General features: G+C 40.2%; 1 protein-coding gene across 1 annotated transcript in view; it reads left to right on the top strand.

The window, feature by feature from the left end:
* Positions 1-19,993, top strand: part of rbfox3a (RNA binding fox-1 homolog 3a) — a 994,762-nt gene that overhangs the window by 50,078 nt on the left and 924,691 nt on the right. The gene's annotated exons all lie outside the window — the stretch shown is intronic.

The raw sequence follows: 19,993 nt of genomic DNA, 5'->3' as shown, positions 1-19,993 counted from the left end.
AAATTCTGTTGAAGTATGAAATAGTCAATTGCTGCTGCTAGAGATTTGGTTCTTGTGTGAAATCATTGTCAATCTCCGTGCTCAGATTAGATTCTGGCACAGGATCATTGTCAATCTCTGCTGCAGATATCCATTTCTGGTACAAAATTGTCCACTTCTGCTATGAAGAGGTGTAATTCAGTTGCCGATCATTGTTCCATTCCAAAGTCATTGTCATTCTTTGCTGCTAGAGGTCTAATTTAGTTATGGCACCATTGTCAATCTCTGCAGCTAAAGGCCAAGTTCGGCAACTGGATAATTGAACTGACTGATTAATGATGCTCACCACTGCCGCTACGATAACATCACTGAACTGATTTAATGTCTACTCTGTCCCTACAGTATATGCTGTCCGTGGCAGACTGTGACATGCTGATTACTAAGTTTGATCGAAATGTTGAACAAAGTCAAATTCAAGCAAAAGTTTTTTTTTAATTAAAATAAGGAAGTTATCATTCATTGCTGGCGAGGCCACATACTGTGTTCTTCATCATTGAAATACAGCACACAAAGCTCTATCTCCATGGATCACGTCAAATGATTCTGGTTCATCACGACACACTCAGTTAAATGAGGTAAAGTGAATTGAATAAATACAGCTGGTTCACACACAGTAAGCCCTGTGTTAGTAGGGGTCATCCAACTTTTACCACATTTATTAATACTTCTCTGGCAATCTGAAACTAGAAAGCCAAAAATGGCCCCTTTCTCACTGGTTTGAAGTATTGAGACAGATGGACAGGAGGGAAACCAGTTTTCAAAATCTGACCAAGTTTTATTTTCTGAGAGGTGTTTGATTAAAACAAAACATAAAATGAGGGTCCTCTGCTAAGATGTGCTTACCTCTTCCCCTGCTGTTGATTGTAAAGTTAGTTATAAGAGGATTGGAGAACTGAGAGAAAAGATCATGAACTGGCCAAGCAAAGCCAATTAGCATATCATGTAGACATATCCAAGGCTAGATCGATTGTTTTAATTGGGTATTCACACTTTGGATGCACATTTTTCATTCATCATACCACCTGTTAAATGCATCTACATTTCAGATCTTATTCTCTTTACAAACCAAATATTCCTTTTACAAGAAGTTGATTTATTTTCATTAATCACTTGACTTTTGGTTCCAAGTTGGCACACATGCCAATCAATATTCAGTCAGTGTTGATGTGATATTTAGATAGGGATCTGGATGAGGATGCTTTAAAATGCAGTCTGGAGTGAGGGAAGGCCAATCAGTTCATTAAACATTACCCACCCAGAGTCGAAGCAAGATTTGTTCGAGCACAACCTTTGTCATTCTAGCCACTGCTTGTGCCTATTGATCACCTAGTCTTAAGAATAACAAGGCGGGTAACCTCCTCATCTAGGTGATGGTATCCAATTTTGGCATGAATCTTGGTTGGACAGAAAATTATCCCTCAACAGCTTCACTTGAAAAGGAAAGATAATCATGCAATCACGAACCATTCCACAATGTGTAGATGAGGGTTAGGAGTGGATTTTAAAAAATGTGTGACTCCAACCAATGCAGGTAAATGGGACTGGTGGACATGGTGGATCGAAGGACCTGTTTCTGTGCCGTATGACTTGACATGTCTGCCACCTCAATTAACTGTCTAAGGATCCCAATGTGGAGAAATGAGGCACTGCACTAACGCATTGAAATCGGGCACAAACAGGGCCATTGGGAGCTGTTGCAGGATTTTCCCAGTGAAAAGGAAGCATCTACTGGTTCCACAGGGTAAACATCTCTTTGTGCAATGCTTGTGCATCAAAGGATCATGAATACTCCTTCCCAGGGTCCTTAGATTATTTGCTGACAACTCGCCTTCAATTGAAAGGCCGAGGGGAAAAAATGTTAACATTGTCCCAGTGTTAAGATATATAGGGTCTTAAGTCGTATGTTTTGCTGGTTTGGCTTCTTCTTGCTTTCACTGACATTTTCCCGTGGACATCTGTAATCCTTAATCCCTTCTCTATTTGGAAGATTCCCATTTGACCCAAAATTAATTATTCTCTCTGGGAATTGAATCTGCATGGACTTATGCATTGTGTTTTGTGTCCTGTCATCTTGACTTCATCATAATTGTTGCATACTTGATGTAACCTTATCAATAGGTGTCATTTTTGAAGAGTCGGGACTAGCTTCTCTTGTATCATGGTGCTGTTCCATTTTCAATCTTTTCTCAATGTGCCAAGGTTTAGAATTATGCAGGTCGGTCTTCTCTGAATTCTTTCTAATGCATCCTTATTGAAGGAAGATGACAAGAACTGTAAAACTAAACTCTGGATTGGCCTCCCTCCTGATCTGTGCAGTGTCAATTAAGACTTTATCTGTTACAATCGTCTGCCAGATGCATTGTGGTATAAGAATTGCACAGTTAATAACTGCTTCGCATTAATGAGATGCTTTCAGGGTAAAAGCAGCCATCACCTCAAGGTAACGTTAGCATCCCAAATGCCCTGTGTTGAAATTGCCCATGTATTCCATTTTGAAATGGAATATTGCTATCTGGGAAGCATCCAAAGATGTCCCTAGATGGGGCAAAAATCTGTGGAGACATTTCATGACAAGAATGTGACAAGATTTTTGTTTTACTTGAGCAATGTACAGTCCTTCTTTCAAAATGTCTATGACTTGTTCATCTGCTCTCCCAGCTACCCAAGTGGAGTCTGTGGCCTGTTTGTCTCTCCTTCCAGCAGAGGGAGTACACGGACTGTTCGCTGAGTGAAGTGTTAGGCCAAAGATCAAGCCAAGCACAAGTTGCTTGTCTCGGTCACGCTGAGCCAAATCTGAAATTTTCTCAAGTGGACTTGGAGAAGATTCTATAATTGCTCACTTTCTGGTTGGAAGCCCATTGTTTCTGTCAAGAAAACGAGCAAAAAATATTTAGCATTCAATTTGGTGTCTATTTCAGCCAAATTGGCTCAGAACAAAGCCTATCACAGAACAGCCTTTAGAACAGTGATGATTGCTTCAGCTGCTATGCAGTTCACTGCACCTTTCAGTAAAATAAAACCCTTCACAGTGGATTTAATTTGTGATTAAAATGTAAAAATTAATAGAAAGGAAAATAATTTGTTCTACGATTAAATATTTTGGAGTTAGATAGGTATCCTGGACTTGTTCTTGCAAGAGATCCAGCCACTATCCCCCTAGTTTTATATTTCACTTGATTTTTCTCTCTTCAATCTTGAAATTAAATTCTGACAAGAAAGTAGGATTGCTAGACAACCATGAACCTCCAGCAACTGGTCTAAAAATGTGAAATCTAAATCGATAACATGGTCTGTTCCAATGTAATTAAGCATTTCTGTGTAATCTGCCTAATTAACCTGTATGTGCTTGCATGCATGTTTGCACAACACAGATACCTTTCAGTTTTATAATGGCCAGAACAATTTATTGAGCTTTATTTGTGGGCAGTATGTTAACTCTGAATAATTGGTTAGTATGTCACCAAGGATAGAAATTTTTCAGTGTTAAATGTGAAATATTGCTGCCTATGCAAGTTGTATAGTGCTTCTGAAATTAAGAGTTATTGAAGTAAATGAAATCAAACTTCAGAGGTGCAGTACAAAGCACATACTCTTCTCTATTACAGAATTAGCACCTGTAACCAAGGCCTAATTTCTACTCCATGTTTCAAGCAATCATCAATGGCAGCAGCCAAGCTCTAACATTGAAGATAAATTGATCTTTTTCTTATGGGTATATCAACTCAAAATTGCTCAAATCAAGGACAATGAAAGGCAGCTATATAAGCAGTAGCCATGAATTCATTCCTGCTCGATGGAAGTAAGTCTGAACCACATTTCGTGCAATAATGGCTATTCCATTATTTTTTCCCTCTTCTGCTGACTTGTGTGCAAGCTTATAGTTCTGTATTAATGCCTAGTAGAATTTTTCCCATTAATCCCTTTGGCAAAGAATAACTTGGAGTGAATTAGGAACTAAATTAAATATTTGTTTTACATTGTTAATAATAATTGACATTTATAAATGGTGCAAAGCTTTGGTTAACTGTTCAGCTACTGTTTAAGAACTGGAAGTGAGTTGATTCATTTCCCTAGTTTTTGTTCTTTGCTTATTCATTGCTGTGTTTTGGTTTTAAATAATTTACCAAACTCTGGGTTGGGTCCAGTCCAAATGGGCTATTATTGATCTTGCTCATATGAAGGTTAATCCCATTAACTGGTGAAAGAGTAAAGAAGACATTTGTATTCGTCAATCACATTCCAGATGTTCTTGTAAAAGGGTACAACATGGCTTGTTCACTTGTCTACATTTTGTGGTTAAGTGCAATGATCAATGGGCATTACCAGCAAAGCTCCTGGAAGATGAATATTAAAAGTATTAAATGACTTCATAATTGGATAATCAGTCAGATACCATTGAAGAAAATCTTTTGGGGATTTAGTTTCTTTCTCTAGAAACTGAACCTGAAATTCTGTACTGCAAAGCCAAAGTAGTTGCAGCTGCTTTTTGTGATAACATGCTTTACCCAGTCCTTGTATTTAGATGTATTATGTAAGTTCACTAGATTGTGCCAATTAATGTATAAAATTTTTTGCAAAGCATTGCAAATAGTTAAGGTGTATGAATCACAGAGTGAGATGGAGGGAAATGGAGCACTATCATGTGCCCAGCCAGCTGAACAACCTGCACTGGAACTTGAATTTGTCTAGATGAATTAGCACTTGCAGTTGATGTGTAAAGATAAACATGTATAAATAAGCACTGAATGAGTGTCTACCAACACCTAAAAGTGCATCAGAGTGTGAAGTGAGGCTATGCAATAGGTAATCCCCAGACAAAAGGGAAATGAAAGCAGCATTGGCACACCACTGTGGCATTGGCAAAAAAAAACAGATGGAGTCATGTCACCCCTATTTCTATCCATTGTGCCAGAATGTAGGTTGGGGTTCATCGGATCAAAGAGCTTTGTCTGTGCTTCTAACTGCTCTGGCAGTAGAAAAGAAAATCCTGATGAGATCAGGTATTTTTATACAGTGGCAAAATCCAGTGACTACTAACATCTCAAAAAAAATAACTATAGATTGGCCATAAGAAATGATCAATGTGCTAATCCAGTGCACTTTAACCCCAGCTGTGATTTCACATCATCAAGCTTCCTCTGCATTGGCAGGAGTCTTTTATGGAGGCATCTCCGCAGAAGGAGACAATGAAAGTAATGGGATAATGACAGCTGGAGACAGCATTTGGACTTGGCTTATGCCAATATGTACACCAAGCCAAATTTCAAAACATTGCAGCAAAGATGATTGTATTGCATATGTGGGTAACCAAAGAGGCTGAAATGTCCAACATTTGATCCAATTATAGTGAAGGACTTGGAATCTCCTCCCACTAGTGGACACTGAGAAATAATATTCAGCACAACAGGTGGTGTCTTATCACCTCACTAGTCCAAATTGAACCACGGAGAGCCCATTTATTGCTGTTCATCAAAGTTGACTTTCCCTTGTTAGTTTACAACTGTTCACAGCAAATGGCCAATCAGGGCACTGGCGTCCATCCTTTTTTAATTTGACTATCACAAATCCATTAGGGAGTGAAGGCCAGATGGCAGGCTTGAGAACCTAGCTTGTGGCAGATGCAGGACTTGTAGGCAATGCAGTCAACAATCACAGCTTCCTTTCCTAATTTTCTTCATATATATACATTTTAAATCACCAACTTAGCAAATGATAAATACAAAATTACAAGAACTGGAAAAAGTAGAATGTGGGAGAAAAAGAAGAAATTAGAAGTGTTTTTATCGGGAATACTAACTATGGAAGTCTAAGAATTGCAATGTCAGAAAGCACATGATAAAGCAGTGTTATCTTGGGGGGCCTTTTCCAGTTTTGCAAGCCATAGTCTATCACATGAGCTCCAAGGCAGAATGCAACTTGTGCAGATAATGGGCTTTTGTATGTATTTTCCCACCATTGCGGATATTGAAGATTGTAGGGGAAGTGAGGGGAGGTGGATGCCAATCACAGGAGATGAGGTAGTGTTTCTGAGTGTGGGGGGGAAAGGTGAGTTGGTGGAGAAAGAATTCTCCAGGAGAGTTAGGGGAGTGTGGGGCTTGACATTCGGGGATGTAAATGGCAAGAAGTAATGGTTAGGGAGTTCATGATTGGGCTTTGTAATAATTGGAGATGACACCCTTTACAGTAGTTGTGGGAAGTAATGAACAATGGAAAGAATTGAAGGTGAATGTATGTGGAACAACATTGATGCATCAAACTGCCTGTGATTAAGTTAAGGCTTGGGCCTAAAATTACTCCTTTTGAAAGCTGCATCTACTGTGTATACCATGGATCACATCTGTGCTGTTCAATTTTGCACACAGAACCATAGAACACTACAGCACAGAAAACAGGCCATTCGGCCCTTCTAGTTGGTGCCGAAACGGTATTCCGCTGGTCCCATTTACCTGCACCCAGTCCATAACCCTCCAGACTTCTCCCGTCCATGTATCTATCCAATTTATCCTTGGAACTCAAATGTCAAAGGAAGCTTTGCATGCTCAGCTGCCTCCATGTATGTTCATCATGTGCGATGAGGACCTGTAACTAATTTGCAGCAGTGCACTATGGATGCATGAAGTGCCCAATCACTTTCAGCAATTTACAAATGCATAATGCAGTGCAATAGAATTTCATGCCAGAGAGCTTTATCACAGAAGACCACTGCAGTCAAATCCATTATTTAAAATGGGTTATTGAGAAGGGGAAATATAAGCAAGTGCAAGGGGAAATATAGGCATAGGGATGACAGTAATTGACTCCAGTCGAAGAGCCAGCTGCAGTGATGGCTTGGATTATTGTTCTTGTGTTGTAATTCTAAATAGCAGGCAACTTGGATTTTGGGTATCAAGGTCTTTAGATCATTCATTTGACTACCCATCATATAATAATGGGTAGAATTCTCCACTAAAACAAATGCACCAAAATGTAGCACTGAATTGGGGAACAAAAACAGAATGGCACAATTTAAGCAAAGAACAGACAGAAAAGCCTGTAGATGCTGGAAATCTGATGAGAAAGCAGGAAGTGCTGGAGATGCTCAACAGGTCAGATGTGATAATGGTATTTAAAAACGTGAAGGGAGAAAGCATTCCAGTGGTGGGAGGGTCAGGAACCAGCTGATATTCAATGAAGGTGGTTGGCAAAAGAACCAAAAGTGTCATTACTGCTTGCTGTGTGGAAGGGGTTTTTGTAATGTGGTCTGGAGTGGCTGCCAGGGGGTCGTTAATTGTAGTATTCAAGGAGGAGCTGAAAAGTAAAGCAATTTGCAGGCTACATTAGGAGGGAGAAGAAGTGGGACCAGCTGAATTATTCTTGGTAGCATTGACAGACCAAATTGTTCTTTCATACTGTGACTATTCTCTGATTTTTGTGATCCTATGATATGAGATGGCCTATTGGCTGTTACCTCCTTTCTCCATAGAAAGAAGTGGTACCACATGAGTGCTGAAAAGAAGAGGGATGTGGGGAATTCAAGCCCATCGGAATACGTAGAGGATGGCAGGGAATAGATGCCGCAAGGAATGTATGCCCCCAAGAATGGGCAGGACTGGGATGGTGAACATCAGCATGGAGGGATTGAGAATATATATGCACACCAATGAGACAGAATGGGTGTCCATAGTAATTGGGGGGTGCTGAAGATGGAGAATGGTGCTCACGTGGCAGATAATGAGTGCCCACAAGAATGGGGAGGTAGTGCACTTTCCTCATTGGCATTTGCTTGCAAAGCAAAATGCACAGGAGTTCCCACTGATGATGATGTAACGGGAATTAAACTTGGGAAAGGAATGTGAGTTGGGCAGGAGACCTGGGTTTCTAGCAGGATAGTGGAGGATCGTCCAATCCAACGTTCACTTCTAATTAGTAAGAATGCTGGGTTGATGAATTCTTCTGTGACAAACCAGTATTGATTAGCTCCACACCAAATAACATACTAAGTTTGATTTAATCATTTTATGCTTCTTCCTGGCCTGTTACTCTAGTTGGCACTGCAGATACCCCCTGCAAACTTTGAATTAGTTTCATTTGCCACCTTTTGATATCTTCATTTAGCTTCCGGTTTCTCTGCTTTTCTAGGGGTGAGGTTGCCCTGTATCTTTTCCATCAGTATGGTAGAACTAAATACTTGAACCACCTGTGGGATCACTCTTAAGTTTGTGAAGAAGTTTAATTAATGCCAATTTGGTTAGGTTGTGTTGTTTTTTTTTTCTGTTCACGCTTGTCCCAAGCTACTCATGGCCAACAAGTTGGCTCCGATCCTGGTTCCAGTCCTGTGGTTGGAATGAGACTTGCCTGACCCAGGATAATTTGCCTTTAAGTTTAACCATGGGATCGTGGTATGCTGCAAAGCATTAAGTATGTTTTTGCACTTTAAGGTTTGCTGATGTTAATCAATTTGTAGGAGTGTGGGAAGTGTCAGAGCAGTGGGGAACATGATTAACTGACTGTTTCTCCTGAAATTCGTAGTACTTTTTATTCACAGCATTTCATTAAAATTAGCAAAGGTGGACAGACACTGTGGTTTCTATGGGAATCCCTGGAGGAGTGAAGATGTTAATAGACCAATCAGCAAAGCTATCCTGATGGACCACTCATTACAGCACCAGCCTTGGTGAAGAAGGGGAATTTTTTTAATGTTTTAAAATGAAATGGGGGACAGATGAAACTTCCCTCATTTCTTTCTATATCACTATATGGAAGAATACAAAAGAAAGTTTTAATTTTTTTGTGGCTGGATGTTTATATTCTGTCATTGTAATCTTATTTTTTTTAGTCTGATTCATTTGCAACCTTCGTGCTTTCCTGTCTAATAAAGCAGCCCTCAATTTTTGACATTTCTGTCACCTTTTTATTTACTCTCAGCAGTAAAACCATCTATTCATGATAATTAATGACTGAAGCACTATGGGATGGAATTTACAGCCTCTGCTGGGAAGTATGAAGAAGAACTCATCATTAATCTCGATTACCCAGACTTAACTCTTCCATAGCCACCTCTCAAGCATTTCATGTTAGATTACAAACATAGAGCAAAACCCAAATAGACGAGGAAGGCAAAGGTCGGTTGAGTTGAGGGTGAAGGTTACCCTCTGTACCCAGCCACGCACTTCACAGCCGCTCGTGAATTATCACCATGTTCTGACTTATTAGCTATTCTACTCGCTCATCTTTTACAAAGCTATAAAATTGCAAATTTAGATCATTTTCTGTAAAAGCCATTTGTGAAGCCTTTTATTCGCAAACTGTAGTATTATAGAAGCTATATGTGGCTGACGACATATTACTGAGTACTGACATTAAGCATTCAGATGGAGGCGTGGACATGTAATTTTTGTTGAATACAGCTATTAAGTATTTAAATGGAAGCATAGGCCATCCAATTAGTATTCCACTGCTATTCTCTCAACTTTGTTGATCTGAAAATCTCACTTTTGTGGAGAATAGAATTAGAGAAGCTTCAAACTGTGCTCATTCACCTGCAAGGTGCATTAGCATTGCAAAGCTTTGCTCCTCATGTCCCCAAGACAGTAAGGTAAGTGAGTTTTGTCATCTCCTTCTGGGAGAGGGGGTTCCAGTGTTCAATGTCAGGATACGCTTGCTTGCCTGGTCAGACAGCAAAAACCTGTGTAAATAGAGACTCGAGCACATGAGTGTTGAAACTCTGACAGTTCAAAGAGAATTTGTAATCCTGCTTTTGCCGATCTGAATCAAAGTTAAATCATGTTGACCTGCTGAATCTCCATTTAATTTCCAGTACCGGCAGGAAAGTTAAGTGGTCTCATCCAGGCAACCATGTCATTTTATGTCTCTCGGGTAACAGATGCTCTTGTCACATGAGCAAGTCCTATGCTGTTTCCCTGGGTCAATGTGGCAGTAACTGCCAGTCAAATGTGACTTCTGTTGAATTGCAGCTTCACCGAATGTTCTGGGACCAATGAACTGTATACTTGTGCTCAGAGACCACTGAACTATTCTTTCTGAAACCGTTATGCCAAGTACATGAAGATTATCTGGGATGCTTTGCGTATAATAACTTTAACTCTTCAGGGCCCACAGAATTGTTGCATGCTTAGCTCGAGATATTTTGATATCTCTTGCTGATCTGCTATGATCATTGTCTGCACGGTGTATTTCTGACCTCTCGGGGGCTTCTCACAGAGTTGGATAAATATCACAATGGTAGGGGTTGTGCTAACAGTGTTTTAACCAGCTTCAGTGAACTAAATTTTGTTTCTATTATGTGGCTGTTTTAAGATTTTTGTTGGTGCTTCAGAGACTGAATGCATTAAATTGTCTTGTACATACTATGCCAATAACTTTGTATTCAAGGCTTAAAAGAACTCTAAAATTGCAAGAAGAAAATGATGAAAACCCTCAGTAGGTCAAGCGCTGCCTGATCTGCTGAGCGTTTGTTGCAGTTTTTGTTTTTATTTCAGATATTCACCATCTGCAGTTTCTTTTATTTTTAAAAACAAATTGTTTTGTTCCTGCCTGTTCCATCGAGAGCAGATGATACAGGGATGATGTAGTGGTATTTAGATGGACTCTAATTATGTGGCAGCAAGTTGTGGTGCTTGGTGTGGAAGCCCTGCGCTCATGACAATGAGGTTGGACTTGGGATTTAATTGGTAATTGGTTTATTCTTGCCACATGTACCGAGGTACAGTGGAAAAATTTTGTTTTGCATGCATCAGTATGTCGAAGTAATACAAGGGAAAAGCAATAACAATGCAGGATACAGTATTACAGTTATAAAGAAAGTGCAGTGCAGGTGGACCGTAAAGTGCAAGGCCATGACAAGATAGATTGTGAGGTCAAGAGTCCATCTCATCATACTAGAGGACCGTTCAATAGTCTTATAACAGCGGGATAGAAGCTGCCCTTTAGCCTGGTGGTACGTGCTTTCAGGCTTTTGTATCTTCTGCCCATTGGGAGGGGGGAGAAGAGAGAATGTCCGAGGTGGGAGGGGTTTTTGATTATGTTGGTTGCTTTATCGAGGCAGTGAGAAGTGTAGACAGAGTCCATAGAGAGAAGGCTGGTTTTTGTGATGTACTGAGCTGTGTCCACAAATCTTTGCAGTTTATTGTGGTCTTGGGCAGAGCAGTTGCTGTACCAAGCCATGATGTATCTGGATAGGATGCTTTCTATGGTGCACCTATAAAAATTGGTGAGGGTCAATGGGGGTATGCCGAATTTCCTTAGCCTTCTGAAGAAGAGGCACTTTTGTGGGTATATTCTGGAGTCTGGCAGCAGTGAGCAGTATTCCTGTAGTTAAGTAAAACTACACAGAAAAGAAGGGATACGAATGGGCTCACTAAATTCCTGAGGTCTCTTTGCAGTAGAAACAAGGATGGTTGAAGGATCTGGCAAAACAGGTAGATAAGTGTGCTTATAGATCCCTGCAAACACTGGATTAATTGTTTTAGAATTTGTCCTTGGGAAAATTATTTAAATCATTTTATTTTAATAATATGGAGGGGGGTGGGGAGTAAATGTTTAGTTTTCATTCTTTATGCAATGGTAAATTAAACATTTGATGACTTATATAAAATGTATTATTTTCAGCCATTAATTTTTGTATCACTTGGAAAATGAGTGGGAAGGAAAAGTTTACCACCAACACCTTCTTTAATGACTGGTCTTCCCAACAATTATTATAAACATTTCCAGAGGTTACCTCAAAGCTTTATTTGTGAGACAAAAAAGATCAGAAATGTCTTTCTTATTTTATACCCTGAAAACAACAAGGTCACTGTATGGTGTCCCTGCTCACCTTGGTGGTCTTCTATTTGCTATCACAGCTGCCTCACTGAGAAACTTCAAGTATATTTTGTAGATGTACACACAGCAGCCACAGTCTGCTGGTGGTGGAAGGAGGGAGAGTTCAGCTTGCTAGATGAACTTTACTTGGCACAAAACAACTGCCTAAGTGAGTGCTGAAGTTCCCTGGTTTTGCTCATTTCTTTTGGCCTCCCAGGTTAAGTGTTATAGAAGCATAGAAACATAGAAAACCTACAGCACAATTCAGGCCCTTTGGCCCACAAAGCTGTGCCAAACATGTCCCTACCTTAGAAATTACTAGGCTTACCCATAGCCCTCTATTTTTCTCAGCTCCATGTACCTATCTAAAAGTCTCTTAAAAGACCCTATCGTATCCGCCTCCACCACCGTTGCCAGCAGCCCATTCCACGCACTCAGTGGAGTAGAAAAACTTACCCCTGACATCTCCTCCATATCTACTCCCCAGCACCTTAAACCTATGCCCTCTTGTGGCAACCATTTCAACCCTGGGAAAAAGCCTCTGACTATCTACATGATCAATGCCTCTCATCATCTTATACACCTCTATCAGGTCCCCCCTCATCCTCCGTCACTCCAAGGAGAAAAGACTGGGTTCCCTCAACCTGTTTTCATAAGGCATGGTCCCCAATCCAGGCAGCATCCTTGTAGATCTCCTCTGCACCCTTTCTATGGCTTCCACATTCTTCCTGTAGTGAGGCAACCAGAACTGAGCACAATACTCCAAGTGGGATCTGACCAGGGTCCTATATAGCTGCAACATTACCTCTTGGCTCCTAAATTCAATTCCCCAATTGATGAAGGACAATACCTTATGCCGCCTTAACCACAGAGTCAATCTGTGCAGCTGCTTCGAGCGTCCTATGGACTTGGACCCCAAGATCCCTCTGATCCTCCACACTACCAAGAGTCCAACCATTAATACTGTACTCTGCCATCATATTTGACCTACTAAAATGAACCACTTCACACTTATCTGGGTTAAACCTGCCACTTCTCAGCCCAGTTTTGCATCCAATCTATGTCCTGCTGTATCCTCTGACAGCCTTCCATACTATCCACAACACCACTAATCTTTGTGTCATCCTCAAACTTACTAACCCACCCCTCCACTTCCTCATCCAGGTAGTTTATAAAAATCACAAAGAGTAAGGGTCCCAGAACAGATCCCTGAGGTACACCACTGGTCACCGACCTCCATGCAGAATACGACCCTTCAATAACTACTCTTTGCCTTCTGTGGGCCGGCCAGTTCTGGATCCACAAAGCAATGTCCCCTTGGATCCCATGCCTCCTTACTTTCTCAATAAGCCTTGCATGGGGTACCTTATCAAATGCCTTGCTGAAATCCATATACACTACATCTACTGCTCTCCCTCCATTGATGTGTTTAGTCACATCCTCAAAAAATTCAAAAATTTAAAAAAATTCAAAAAATTATGTGTCAGCCATGAATCACTTCAGAGATGGAAATCCCAAATTCATTGGCTAAATTCTTGTGGTCATCTCCCAGTTTTGTTCTATCATTGCACTCCAGGAGTTCCTGGTATTTCCCAGCAATTAAATTGGGGAGTACTCAGATCCTGAACCAGGTCAGATATGGCCCAGGATGTGTGAGCCCATTGGTTTCACTGGAGATCTGTTGGACTGCATGAAAGAAAAAGGTAGTAATTTGTCATTATTTGTAATTTGTTTAATGAATTTAATTTTTTGTGTGTTTCTAAGAGTTTTAAATGTTTTCAATTAAAAATGTAATAATTATATAATGTCTTGAATTCTATATTTCATTTGTAATATTTTAACATGTTTCTGAATGTCAGAAATAAATGAAATAAATTATTTGGAAATAAATGAGAAACATTTTTAGATTTCTGTCAAAGTTGGGGGTTTTGTCTTCTGTTAATGGTTTTTGGAGGAGCAGCTTGCTCAAGACTCTTCATTGCTTCAGTCAAGGTCCTGCTGCCAATCAGGATCTCTTTGCTTGCCTCTGGGACCATCCGAACAAGCAAGACTGGGGGGCCTTCATTTGAAAATAGTAATTGAGGGGGAGTGTGGTATCAGACTGTGAGTGTGGGCAGTGGGTGCATGTCATGAAATTGAATTTTTGAGGCAATTGGGATGTGCTTCCATGATTGTTTCATGCATTCAGTGCAATTAACCAGGGATGAATTTCCAAACTGAGTCTATGAAACTATTAATGAAGGCTTTCAGTGACACAAAGTATATCCTTCCAGTTAAAACTGCACACTTCATAATGTTTAGTTTTTTTGTATGTTGGAAAACTTGGTTTGACATTCCATTGTGTGTGTTGCTAAGGAAGAAAAACAGCAAATGTTTTAAAATGAGTTTTCTGATGGATGTCTTTCTGTCCACAGTCCTTACCTTCATTATATCCATGTGTACACCAAACTAATTCTCAGTCTGCCCGTAACACAGCCAATTTACTTTGAGGCAATTCTTGGAGCAGCGTGGAGCAAGTGCTTGACAAAGAGCGTGCTGTGGTTTGTAGAAAAAGCTGCCCTAGGGTGATTTTTGTTTTCTAATTGTGGCGAAACAAGTGTTGTGTCCCTAATGCTATGTGCCTGTGATGCTGCTCCAGGTTAGTTTTTCTTGAACCTTTGCATATGACAATAAACTTGACTTTGTTAACATGGCCACTGAAATCGCAGCTACTGCTTCATCCTGCATTTAATTTGTCCTTCCTTTGATTTCACGCTAACTCTGATTGTGTTAAGCTTTGTGAACTTATACAAACGTGATTGTTCCAAAATATCCGAGTCTGAAAGGAATGATTGCCTTACTTTGCAATATGCTCTAGGCTCTTCTGTTGTCAAAACAGTAGAAGTATTCATCTTATGCTTTAGAAACTACATCAACCAGTAAACAAATTGATTTATTTGAATAAAAAATATCGTGCTGTCAGGAGTTTTCAGACACTTCTGTCTAAATTCAGTCATATGAATGCCATGCTGCTCCAAGAATGGCCAGCTGTTTGAGAGATTTATTGAAATAAATTGACATACCTGTGACTGCATATGGTTAAAGGACATTTGTCCATGAATACAATGTTAATCAGATCACAGGCAAAATGCCTTCAGAAGCACTTGTGTATCATAAATGTGAACAATGAGTTTTATTTCAGAGTGGAGGGGCAACTATCTCCAAGCCCCCTCAGCACTATGTAGCTGGTGGCTTTTCCTTGGGGACTGTTGCAAACCTGGTCAGAAGATGTTGGGGTTGGAAAAAAATGCAATTAATTTAACATGAAATTTGAAGCCTGAATCAACTCTTCCACATACTAAATCCAAAAAGAAAACAAAAATCAATCCAACCATTATTAATACCTTGGGCCCCTTATTTAACATTATTTCCTCTCTGGGTTATTTTTGGGATCAATCTTTTGTAACTACAGTGTGAGTAAGGGTGCTGATGTAGTGAGGATTTTTGGATTACTGTATTTCTATTTATGCTGAGAAGCTGTTTCCACCACCAAATGTTGTTGCCTCTTGACTTATGGAGAATTGGGACGAGTGGATTGAAACTGGAAACACAAATTCTTGTAATATTAGCTGGTTTCTTTTATGAAGAGCAAGTTTCTCTAATCTGCCCATTCTGTGCTGAAAGAGAAGAGTACTTCCAACATCCATTATTAAGTGGAGCTCCAAAAGAGTTAATGTCAGAGTTAACAGGGGTGAATTAGTTGTACATTAGCCATTACCTTTGCCAGAAGGAACGTACAAGACTGGGTTTGTACTATTTTTCTATGTTTTTTCTTCAAAAGTATAGCCAATGACTAGGAAATCCGCCACAAACATTCACCCCGTCTTAAACCATTTAGAAGGTCTAGCTTAAGAGAGGACCAATTCTAAAATAAGCCTGATGGCTGGTCAAAGCCACAAAGTGCTTCTCTGATTAATTGATTATCCATATTACATACATGGCAACTAAGGGCAGTGCAGCCTACAGCATGTCAAAGGCAAATTCTGGCTCTCTTTAAAGGAAATCAAGGATAGAAATCTGCCTTTATTTAGATATAACATTGCCCATACCTCTGCAAACTCTATTTTAACAAGAGTTGAGCACAGTTGGTTTACATTAAGCAAGCCTGTCCTAAGCAAAATTTAGCATGGTACAGCATGATTCAGACGTAGAAAGAGTTGGGATAGGGGTGCCTTTCAGACTGATGGTGGATAAATTTGCTCTGTAAATGCTGCTCATATTATCCTGAAGGAAAACTTGGTGTGGATTTGAATGACACGTGCTATTAAAAGAGCCAAATTCAAAGAAATGTGGTCAGTTATAGCAGCCATCCTTGCATCCCGGTACCGAAGAAAAGCAAGGGAACATGCCTTAATGACTACTGACCAGTGGCTCTGACATCCACCATCATGAAGTGCTTTGATAGACTGGTTATGGCACGCATCAACTCCAGCCTCCCAGACAATCTCGACCTACTGCAATTCCCCTACTCTGAAACAGGTCTACAGTGGACACCATCTCCTTGGCCCTACACTCAGCTCTGGAGCATCTGGACAGTAAAGACACCTATGTTAGACTATGTTTATTGACTACAGTTCTGCCTTCAATACAATAATCCCAAGCAAACTTGTCACCAAACTCCGAGACTTAGGACTCAACACCTCCCTCGGTAACTGGATCCTTAACTTTCTAACAAATAGACCGCAGTCAGTGAGGATAGGCAGCAATACTTCCAGCATGATTATTCTCAGCACTGGTGCCCCACAAGGCTGCGTCCTCAACCCTCTGCTCCCTATACACTCATGACCGTGTGGCCAGATTCTGCTCTAACTCCATCTACAAGTTTGCAGATGATACCACCTTTGTAGGCCATATCTCAAACAGCAATGAGGCGGAGTACAGGAAGGAGATAGAGAGCTTCGTGGAATGGTGTCATGACAACAACCTTTCCCTCAATGTCAATAAAACAAAAGAGCTGGTCATTGACTTCAGGAAAAGGGGCAGTGTACATGCACCTGTCTACATCAATGATGCTGAGGTCGAGAGGGTTGAGAGCTTCAAGTTCCTGGGAGTGAACATCATCAATAGCCTGTCTTGGTCAAATCATGTAGATGCCACGGCCAAGAAGGCTCACCAGTGCCTCTACTTCCTCAGGAGGCTAAAGAAATTCAATTTGTCCCCTTTGACACTCACCAACTTTTATCAATGCACCATAGAAAGCATCCTATCTGGATGTATCACGGCTTGGTATGGCAACTGCTCTGCCCAGGACCACAAGAAACTGCAGAGAGTTGTGGACACAGCCCAGCCCAGCACATCACGGACACCAGCCTCCCCTCCTTGAACTCCGTCTTTACCTCTTGCTGTCTTGGTGAAGCAGCCAGCCTAATCAAAGACCCCACCCACCTGGGACATTCTCTCTTCTCTCCTCTTCCATCAGGTAGAAGATACAGGAGCCTGAGGGCACGTACCACCAGATTTAAGGACAGTTTCTATCCCACTGTGATAAGACTATTGAACGGTTCCCTTATACAATGAGATGGACTATGACCTCACGATCTACCTTATTGTGACCTTGCACCTTATTGCACTGCACTTTCTCTGTAGCTGTGACACTTTACTCTGTACTGTTATTGTTTTTACCTGTACTGTATCAATGCACTCTGTACTAACCCGATGTAACTGCACTGTGTGATGAATTGACCTGTACGATTGGTATGCAAGACAAGTTTTTCACTGTACCTCGGTGCAAGTGACAATAATAACCAATACCTCTAACATTTAGTGGCCATGAAGATGAGTGCCCATTTCTTATCACCTTTTCATGTACTCACAAAGGAGTGCTGTTAGATATATTTACAATTGGAGGATCTGCTCATTTTGTTTCATTTGCTTTGATTGGGCTAAAACCTGCAATGTTCTGTTTATTCATCGGGTGGAAATGATCAAGACTTCCATGGGGCAATTTTACTTAGCGACAAGGCTTCTTGTTTTTGTTGATGCAATTTTCTTCAGGTGTGTGATGTTTATTCCAATTTTTACATAGAATTTGTGATGTGCACATATTGCTTGTGCATGTCACACTGCTGAATGCAACCCCACCTGACATTCCAGAAGCACTATTTCAACTCTTCAATCAGCTGGTAAGCACCTTGCAGGTTAGAAGTCCCATAGCCTTCATCTGGCCCTAATTTGGATTTACTAGAAGCAAACTACTGCAGATGCTGGGCATCTGAAATAGAAACAGAAAATTATCAAAATACTCAGCAGATCAGGGAGTTCTGATTAAAGATCATTTCACTTCCCACAGGTGCGTCATTAGTGTTTAAGTTCTTCAGAAATGATGCCAACTAATAATTCTTTCTGTATGTACACCTATGAATCATTCCACCATTCTGAAAGTTCTACTTGCTCGCTTGATTTATTTCAGAAATGCCATTTTGAGTTTAAGTCATCAGATAAATTCTACATTTTCATTGTACTTTTCCACAATACTTCCTCACATTGGTTGACCTTGTCACTTGCCCTCTGTCACTTTGTTTGAAGCTTATACAGATAGCTAGAAAGTGGAGCAGACTTGGACTGAAAAATAATCGCATCCTTTGAATGCAGTCACCTGGGATCTCTCATACTGCTTTTGTGAGGCATGCTTCACCAAATTTTTCTCTTTCTTTTGGTGAGAAAGTTCTCTACCCTTTACAACTTGGTGAAAAATGTGTTTCACCATTTAACTAGCTCACAGGTAGCTGGTAGTTTCAGAAATGCAAAAACAACATTGTTTACCTTGTTCAGTTGCACAGCAAATTGGATAACTCATTTCCATTGCTGTTAAGGGATTTGTTTTGGAGGAGCTCATCTAGCAGTGTAGTTAATGAAGTGGACTATTAAAATCCAATTAGTGAGCTGTACTTCAACTTCACTTACCTGCCTTATCTTCACATCTGAAAAAAACAAAGCCTAGTGACTTCAGTTAACAGTAAGGGTGTTGGAACCATCAGTTTCAAAATGGGTTCAATTAACATTTGTGCTGAGGGTCGAAAGAACACTTTATGGGCTGAGGTGGTGAATGAAGTATTTTGTACCCTGGGTCATTTAACGGTAGAATTACTTTAGTTTGTTATAAAGTTTCTTTTTGGACACTGATATGCCAATTAATATTTAGTAATACAAAGCACAAGATTGCATTAATACATTTGTACATAGTTTGAAAACTTCTTAAGTGATATGAATTGTTCTGAAGTTTTTCACTTACTTTGAAATAAGATTAATTCAACAATTCTTTGGAACCAATATTTGAGTGCAATATGAATGTAGTCCAGTTTGTTGCAACCTGCTTACTTAAAAGTTTCAGTCCAATTAGTGACCAGATTTGATATTTCCCCAGTTTTTATCTTGGAGAAAGCAATTTGTGATTTCATTGTATTAAACACACAGGAGTTGTACAGCACAATTTAGCTGGAACAGTTTGGTCATGGAGAGTTGGCACGTTATTTTGGTTTTACAAATTTTGGGGCAAGGACTTATTAATAACATTTTCCCCAAAATGTTCATTTTAACTGTTAGGTGACTTAAGATGATTCCTCACAGGCATTTGAGCCTTGCAAAGAAAACAACTGATTTATGGGCTGTGATCTAAAGACCTCCTTATAGGGTGCAGATGCACACTGGCATTCAAGATTGGAGTAAGGCTGTCAATCAAGGCTTTAAGTCTCAAGTGTTTCTTCTTCCACTGTCTTTGTAGCATATTAAAAGGTAAAGCTAGGTGAATCAAAGGTTTCAAAGGATGAATCAAAGCTGCAGGCACCCAGGTTCAATCCCGACTTCTGGTACTGTCGTGTTGAGTTTGCACATTCTCCCTGTGATTGCATGGGTTTCTTCTGGGTGCTCTGATTTCCTTCCACAGTCCAAAGGTGTGCTGCTAGGTTAATTGGCTACTGTAAATTGTCCCTTTAGTGTAAGCTAAGGCAAAAAGAATTGAAGGAGAGTCGATGGGTATGTGTGAGAAAGAGCAAGTTGCAGGGGTTCAGGGAAATGAGGGGGAATGGGAATATTGTGATTGCTGCCCAGTTGCTATCATGGACCTGAAGAACCAAATGGCCTTCCCTGCATTGTTCCTCATATAGAATAAGATAAG

Source organism: Pristis pectinata, chromosome 18, assembly GCF_009764475.1.
Source record: "Pristis pectinata isolate sPriPec2 chromosome 18, sPriPec2.1.pri, whole genome shotgun sequence".
NCBI classification, from domain to species: domain Eukaryota; kingdom Metazoa; phylum Chordata; class Chondrichthyes; order Rhinopristiformes; family Pristidae; genus Pristis; species Pristis pectinata.
This window is presented reverse-complemented; position numbering and strand designations above follow the sequence as displayed.